Genomic DNA, 9,334 nt, shown 5'->3' on the forward strand with positions numbered 1-9,334 from the left:
ACACGCCCTCAGTCACATGCCCTAACACGCCCTCAGTCACATGTCCTAACACGCCCTCAGTCACATGCCCTAACACGCCCTCAGTCACATGCCCTAACACGCCCTCAGTCACATGTCCTAACACGCCCTCAGTCACATGTCCTAACACGCCCTCAGTCACATGCCCTAACACGCCCTCAGTCACATGCCCTAACATGTCCTCAGTCACATGCCCTAACACGCCCTCAGTCACATGCCCTAACACGCCCTCAGTCACATGCCCTAACACGCCCTCAGTCACATGACGTCAGTCACACCTGGTAAATAACACCTGAATAGCAGTGAATAAACCCCTAACTAGACACTAATAATCAATTAACTAATTATTAACTAATAATCGCTGCTATTAAAACTGATCAGAACTAAAGGTTGTGAAGTTTAAATGTACAAACTATAACAACATGACAGAAGTACACCCAATCAATGCAGGAGCTTTCTGAACTAATAAATTTGATCAGATCATTAATCTGCGGCTTTTTTGGACAAACTCTTTCTAAATGTCATGCATGTGCACACCGGACACGGCACGTGATTTTGCAGTCACGGTCTCGTGCTCGTGCCGCTGTCCGGTCAGTGACCCCTCTGTCACAAATACACCGTCTTTCTCATGGCATATGCAGGACTAAAACCCTACATGGGGAGCAGAAGCACGGTCTTGGTGCCGGACGAGAATCAGGGACCGATCCACTAACATTAGTGTCTGTCACAGTATCTTCAGGAAGCAGAAATCTGTACATTTCTAGTGCACAAGGCGCAGTCTCTGCTACTAGCTCGTGTGTAGCTAGCCTGAACTAGCTAATGTTAGCTAAATTAGTATTAGGAAGAACCTACGTGATAAAAGGACGATAATAAAAAAGGAGAACTAGAACAAAAACCTTAACGTGTTTTCTCATCACCTTCGTTACCATCATCTTCACTGAACTTCTACAAATCTACACAACAACAGCAGAACTTTATAGAGCAGCGCTCTCCAACCTGTTTTCCTTTAAGAGCTACTTTGACTAAATGGATAATGTTTTCATTTAGATCATTAAATTAGAGTTTTACACACTTGTCAGTTTGAAGACACAAAAAAATCTCTCTTACCTCAGTCTGAAAGTGTGAACCGTCTCCAAAGTAGAAATGATCAACTCTTCAGCAGTCCCACGTCACTGTTCTGATTCTGATTCCGATTCTGTTGTCACATGACGTCAGTCACATGACCTGAGCACAGCTGCTGTAGGCGCAGTCTCTGCTACTAGTTCGTGTGTAGCTAGCCTGAACTAGCTAATGTTAGCTAAATTAGTATTAGGAAGAAACTCCGTGACAAAAGGACGATAATGATTGTGAATAATCACGATAGTGATTGGATGTTCGCTGCTTTTTGCATGAACAATATATATATATATATATGAACAAACTTGAAAATCAAACTGGTAGTAATGCAGGACTGTAAATAGCCATTTATCAGGTGATTATGATGCACCATGAGTATCATACCTGTAAAAAAAATTTTTTTTATGGAATAAAAATAAATAATATGAAGCTTTTAGGACAAATCTATGCAGCTGTATTATTGTTACCATGGTAATGGATAACCACAGTCTCACAGAAATATGAGATATTGCTTTTCGGGAGAAAATATCAGAATATCAATTATATATTCAGTTATATAATTATATATATATGAAATATATTTCTGAATGTGGAGGATGTGATTTTGCACCATGAAGTCAAACATAGATGTATAAAGTTTTTTTTTTTTTTATCTGAATTTGTTATAAATATGATCATGAATGATGTCACTGAATAAAAGGTGGATGATAAAAAGTTGGCTTTTAGGAGCAAACAGTGAAACCTGACACTTATTCCTAACATGTAATGTTTCTTAAACACCCCTGGCTGTGCTAGAAATAAACAGTGTCCTCTTGTGACACACAACCTATAAACTCATCAGAGGAATAACGACAATACAAAACCATCTAACAATCCACCAAACTTTATACAAAAAGGCATGTAATCGTTGATAATAATGATGTTTTCCTGTAATGGAGGAAGACAAGCTCAAACAAAACGACTGGCATTTTTATTCACTGCTATTAACGGATATTTCAATTAAATATTGCTTGTAACTCTTTCTTCAGAACTGCTCTCTGTTTGTCTGTTTACATTTAAAAATGAATATCATACATTACAGCAAAACTCTAGCGCCATGTTTGACCTCTCTAATGTCTGCTACATGCTAAATTACAGAGCTAGGAGTTAAATCCTGTTCCTGGGTTGGCATATGGCACTAATTTCATTCTCTTGTGTACATTTGACTGATTTCTCTTTCATGTAACTGGAAATTCAATCCGAACACAGTTATTACAGCTGACGTGAGCAGAACGTTGAGGGTAGAAAATGACCCCACCTGTTCATGTTTACCTGCTTATTAATAAATAAAATATATAATATTTGTCAAATTGCTAAATTTAAAATAAGCTTGATGCAGTAACATGGCTGCTCTCTGTGATCGATATGATCCCGTGTTCTTCCTGGACGACGGCAAGTCGTCCATTTCGCTCAACGATGCATTGATGTGGGCCAAGGTGAATCCGTTCTCTCCACTGGGGATGGGGATACGCCTCAATCCCTTCTGAACACACACACACACACTCATCTCATCATCATATACATGTAGAGACAGTATTACAGTCCCGTCATGGACAAAGACACAAGTCCACAATCTTGGGAAATGGACGTGAAGCTAGGCTGGTCTTCATGCTTGCGGTTTGTGTTCAGAGGCATGAGAACGCATTTATCAGTATTTTACCATCTCCATCACGTCAGATGGAATCAGGATCGCAGCTAAAGGACATCATTGCGGTCTGTTTTTTTTTTTTTTTCAGTTTGGATTTTTGATTGTATTAATTCCAGATCATGAAACAGATCTTATCTGGAAATTTCTCGTATCCTTGGAGAAGGAGGAGGAGGAGGAGGAGGAAGTGATGATCTTCTGCAGTACTTTTATAGTTTTTATTTCTCTTCTGGTTTTATTGCTTTAGTGCTAAACTGTGGTACTTTTGTCTGTCTGAGTGTTGAGATCCACAACATAATTACATCCCTTTTATTTAGATATATTTATTATGTAGAAACAGCCGTTTAAATACAAAACTGCATCAATCATTAATCAGGAATGATCCGTCGTGATGTTAGACTATAGTACTAGCTACTGTGTAACAGTAAATCAGCTAATTAGTGGCACGCGTAGCTACAACCTGACACTAATCTCACATCTAGCTAAATGCTGCAGTGCAATTTATTCCTACACAATCACTGAAATGCGGCATGTTTGAATCTCTTTGCTGCTTAAAGCCATTTCTCACAGTGAACTGTTACACCTGCTCAGATAAAATTAACAAGATGTTTATTAGCACATAAGAAAACGTATAAAACATAGAAAACTTAACATTAGAACTAACACTCATTAGAACTAAAAAAAAACAACAAGCTTCAACATGTGGTGAGTTTCAGACAGCACACTGTACAATGGATTTATGACGCTGCTTTCTATTCAGGGATTTTGGTTTTGAATTTTTTATTTCATTTTTAAGTGAAGTTCAAGCTGTGTTCCATATGTTCCCCGTGTTTGTTTGCTTGTTTTAGGGGTCCAAGCACTTAGTTTGTATTATGAATATAAAATTGTGTCAAAAACATGTCAGAAATGAGATGAGTCAATCCTCAAGTGTTTGCAAAAAGGAGCTTTAAACTTGCTTCCTTTATTCATCCGATGTTTGAGTTTGAATTTGATGAGATTTAAAACTTAAATTATGTACCCATTTATTTTTTATGTTATTTTATTTTATTTTATTAAAATTAATTAATTAATTAATTAATTAATTAATTAATTAATTAATTAATTTTCTTTCCGTTCCTTCATTGGAAGAGCGTAAACTTTAAGGGGAAAAAATGCTGTAGAAATCACCACAAATTGTGCAAATAAGTGAGTCATCTGGTATTAAATTCTTGTTTACTTAAATCATTCTGGAAAAGTGTCTAGTAATAAAAATAAGGAACTGCAAAATACACACAAAGTGGTGCTTGGACCCCGACAATCGCTGCCTGCTGTTTTATTAGCTATTATTTCAGTGGTTTGTTGCAAACCAGAACTGTTTCACACTGTAAAGTAAACTGTTTTTTACTTCACATAATCCTAAGGAGAAGTCTTTTAATAAATAAAATAAATAAATAATAATAAAAAAATAAATAAAAATAAATAAATAAAATTCATTAATTTATTCTTATTTGTTTTGTTTATTTGTTTTTTATCTCCCATAATCCTTATTTATTTGTTTGTTTGTTTATTTATACTTGTTTGTTTTGTTTGTTTGTTTGTTTGTTTTTTGCTTCCCATAATCCTAAGGAAATGCCTTTTTATTAATTAATTAATTAATTAATTAATTAATACATATTTGTTTTGTTTTGTTTGTTTGTTTTTTACCTCCCTTAATCCTAAGGAAAACATTATTTATTTATTTATTTATTTATTTATTTATTTATTTATTTATTTATACTTATTCAGAAACACACACAGTGACATCACACAATTAGAATATCTAAATCACATCAAAGGAGCAACATTCACATCTATATCACACTTTAGGCCACGCCCACTAACGCCTGTCTGTAGAGTTTACTCAGAATGGTGTGAGAAAGAAAAAACTCCAGTTCTGCAGATGGAAAAGAATTGTTTATTTTAGTAAATTATATTTTTATATATATTTTTTATATTTTATATTCTGACATCCTCAGGAGGCTCTATGGTTTCTCAGAAAGCTAGTGAGATGATGACTATTTCGATCTTCTATAACACAAGTGAAAACAGGAAATAAGCTGATTCATGGATGTTACACAGTATTAAAATGTAGCTAGAAATGGATAAAATTAATACCTAACATTAGGACAAAGTGGTTTTCTCTTCTTTTTAACACCACAAGAAAATATACACTCCAGTTGTGGCACTGCTAAACATAAAACAGTAATATTAAATAAATAATCAAGACATCATTAAATGTTTTATTTATTCTATTCCGGTATATTTGTTGACATGCTGACATTTCAGTAAAACACAGTACAGCTGTGATTATGATACACACTTTGCAGGTTGAACACACACCACCAGATCAAACAGTGTGGGATGTGAGAATGAGAGTTCGGCGTTTCCACCGCTGACATTCACATTTAATTAACGGCCAGAACAGAAGGACAGATAACACTGTGGGTTATTTTTCATTCTCAGGTATGGCTTTAGGTCACAGATTTCAAAGAAACATGGAACCGTCATTCATATCAGGAGGAAAACGAGTCCCTGATGTCACCATGTAGCAAATGATTTTGAAGGGAGAACTAAAGTGTAAAAGCTAGAATAGAAAGGAAAATGCTAGGAAGACAAATCTGTGTCACTTAAGACAGGTTCAAACACTAACCGTCAGAGTCGCGCGTCAGTGAAGTCACTTTACTGATTGTCTAGAGAAGGGCAGTAGGTTAAGAAGCAATGGGGACTTTTATCCCGCCCCCTAATCTGCATAAAATTCTGCGTGTGATTTTTGAATAACAAACACTAGCATGCTGGAAAGAACAAACTAGCACCCTTGTGATTCACGTGTTTTATTTATTTTTATGAGCATGATATTTTATTTTACAAGTACGATTTTTTTTACAAGTACGATATTTTATTTTACGAGTACAATATTTTTGTTTACAAGTACGATACGAATTTTGCCCCCGGAGTGTAGAGGAATTAAGTAAATGTTAATCGGTTTATTTGAGCACTGTTGCCGTTTACTGTACGCGATTTTGACTGACATCTCTCTCCACACCCACACACACACACAGAGGCCAAAATACCGCGAGAGTGCGCTGGAATATGCTCTAGAACCGCTCTCGCGATACTTTAATGTCCTACACCTATCGGTCTGCACAGCGCCGCTTTCACACCACTTGACTAAAACACCTTACAGCCCTTGACCGCAACAGCAATAAAAATAAAGCGGTCAGGAAACACAACATTTTCTTATTACAACATCTTATTATTCAGATAATAGTCTAACTTTTAATATTTAATGTTAACACAGTTGATAAAAGTCGGCTAACAAATGTATGTCGTGTCAAAAAGGAGGCCCACTGTCTCTGATTCTGAAAACCCCTGACATATAGGACCCTTTAGAATATTATTCCATACCCAGTATGTACAAAAGCCTTAAATTAAATAAGCCTTAATTTAAATCTAAATAAAATATAAACTGTTAAAGCACTAAGACATTACAGTCTGAACATCATGACTTTCTCTTATTTAACTAATGCAGGATTTAAGTTAAAATACGGACATGACTTAGGTGAACAATGGAAAAGAACAGACTCCATCATTCGGCTGTTCTGTCAGTTGATAAAGGAATTCTCAGCACTAGAAATACTAGTATGGTGATTGACCGTTTTGCTCAAGTCCAGTCTTGGAGATACTCTCTGATGATTCCACCCTCAAAGAAATAGGATCGAAAAGTCACCAAGAGCATGAAGTAGACAAGATACAGACAAGCAGCAAGACAGATGAGAGAATGAGAGATGAGAGAACAATAAGAGAAGAGAAGAGAGGCTGTAAAAAAATAAAATAAACAAAGAACAATACATACAGTAGTTCCAGTATAAATGAGGAATGAAATAAGAGGTCCAAGTATAATACAGATTATTGTAAAATAATAATAATAATAATAAAGGATCTACACGACACTGCTTCACACACAAGCTATAAAAGAGATAATAATGCATGGCATACCTGTGTGAGAGAAAATGTCATGAATTTAATGAACTCCTTTTTTAGTAGCAAGAAATGATGGGAGGAGTCAGAAAAAAGATTGAATGAAATTTTCTAAAGTTGCATACTGTTTGTGTTCATTTGTGTTTATTATTAAACAATATTACATAAAAATGCCCTTATAAAACGTGTAATTAGCAAACTGGATCTGGGCCGAGTCTGGCTGAGTTTCGGCTTTAAGTTTGGCCACATGGATACCACATGGAATTACAGCCCAAAGCTGGCCCAAATGCGGTTTGCCAAAAGTCAACCAGACCAATACCAGAAACAGACCAAAACTCAGCCACAACTCTACAATGTCACCAGAAATCAGCCATAACTGACCCACAACAGTGCCAGAATCCACACGTGTCAGCCAGACAAGAGCCAAAATGCCACCACCTTTACACCAGAACTCAGCCACAACTTATCCAGAAGGTCCACAAAACAGCCAGAACTGAACCAATATTGTGCCAGAATCCCCAAAACTGAACCAGAAATTACCTGTATAATATTTATGATGCAAGGTATAATAAAAGAATGAAACTACAGAAATTCAAAGCAGAATGTTTTATTGATGCAGAAAGGGGAAAAAATCTGAACATGAAAAATAAACAGTGGAAGAAAAAAATAAAAAGAAATACAAAAATAACAAATACTGTAGAAACCAAGCAATAAGTTATAATGTTAAAGGTGTTCTTCTTTTTCTGCCACCCTCACGGTCACCAGCCAGATGAAACCACCTTTAAATAAATTTCTCCACCTCCAGCTCGGTTATCTGTGCACACACTGGATTTCTTCTTATAGCCTCTAGAATAGGAGCATACAAAAATACATTTAAATAAAATGAACAGTAAATAGAGACTTTCAATAAAAATGCACTTAACATTTTTTTTTTTAGCTCCAAAGTCTGGAACAGTGTTTTCCCATATACACCTCTCCAGTTCACCGCTTTGGCCAAGTCATTTTTAATGGCCTGCCTCATAATTCTCCAGACTGTGTCCTTTACATCCACTCCACACAGAAATCCTAGTTCAAGTAATAGTTTTAAAACATGTGGTCACCATTAACTTAGTACACCAACAGGCTTTTGTATCTAATACTGAAATTAGACTTATCAAATTAGATCAATTCTAATAGCTTTTTAAGATTCATTTTAGATGTTTTGGACTGATCGCACGCACCATTTAATTATAACAGTAATTAAAACCAGACCTGGAAGTTCTACCATTAGGTAGTTATCCATAACTGACATTGTTACTTACCACTTTTCATCTAGGTTCTGGACAGGATCGAAGGTCACTTCTAAAGATGTTAATGACCTTAAGTCTTCAATGGGAAATCTTTTTGGACTGAAATGGTCAACCTCTGTGATCTCATGAACACTGTGTGCTTTTAGATCTTGCACCATCCTTAGAATGTTTCTTTGCTGCTCCATAAGAATTTGTTGTTGGGCCATTACATCATGGAGAAGTGCTGAAACATTAAAAACAGGAATTGCAAGGTTTACCGCACACAGGGGCATCATAAGTGTGTGGGGGGGGTGACTGAGTGCATAGGGCCCTGGCATCAGTGGCATGTGAGGGGCCCTGTCCGCCCTGCCCTCAAAGATCCTCAAATAGTAATATTATTATTGTGAAATTGAGTGTACAGTGCCCACCCACATGTTTGTATGGGCACCTCATATAAGAACAGGGTGCACACAAATTTGAATGATTTAATTGGTCATTCAAGAACAAATCCAAATGATAATTGGGTGTGAGGGAGCACCGGAGCACGGATTCAGCAGTCAGAACTAAGCGAGCGCCGAGCAAAATTGAATGTGGGGCAATTTTTAAGAGATAAAATATGAAGAATAATATGAAATCTATGTGTGTACTGTACAGTACGTTACAGATTTCATGGTCAAAATATTAAAATGAGAAACCCTCTGTTCACCGGCCCTGTCTCAGAGAGTGCAGCCGTGGGTCCATCACAACAAGGTTCTACTGCTAGTTTTTCAGTCTTTTTCACTTTTGATTATTTGATTATTTTATTTATTTTGAATTAGACAGACATGCATTGAAAGAAGGCAAAGTGGTGATTTGAGTTATATTGTGTTTATTTATTTATATTACTGATTAAAAGAATAATAATGTTCTGGACAATGAGCACAATGTCTCTTTGAAACACAATTCAAATAAAAAAAAAGTTGTCAAACCACACCGGCCCTTTCTGGGTAAGATTGGACACCCCTGATTTATAGTATAAAGTCACAGGGGTAGGCAAAGTCAATCCTGGAGATCCACTGTCCTGTAGATTTTAGCTTCAACCCTAAGATGAAGAAGAAAAAACAAAACATAACTGTCTATAGTATTCCTGAAGACCTTGATTAGCTTGTTCAGGTGTGCTTGATTAAGGTTGGAGCTAAACTCTGTAGGACAGTGGCCTTCCAGGACCGGCATTACCTATCTTGGTATAGCACAATTTATACACAGAATTGTT

Source organism: Hemibagrus wyckioides, linkage group LG03 (genome assembly GCF_019097595.1).
Source record: "Hemibagrus wyckioides isolate EC202008001 linkage group LG03, SWU_Hwy_1.0, whole genome shotgun sequence".
NCBI classification, from domain to species: domain Eukaryota; kingdom Metazoa; phylum Chordata; class Actinopteri; order Siluriformes; family Bagridae; genus Hemibagrus; species Hemibagrus wyckioides.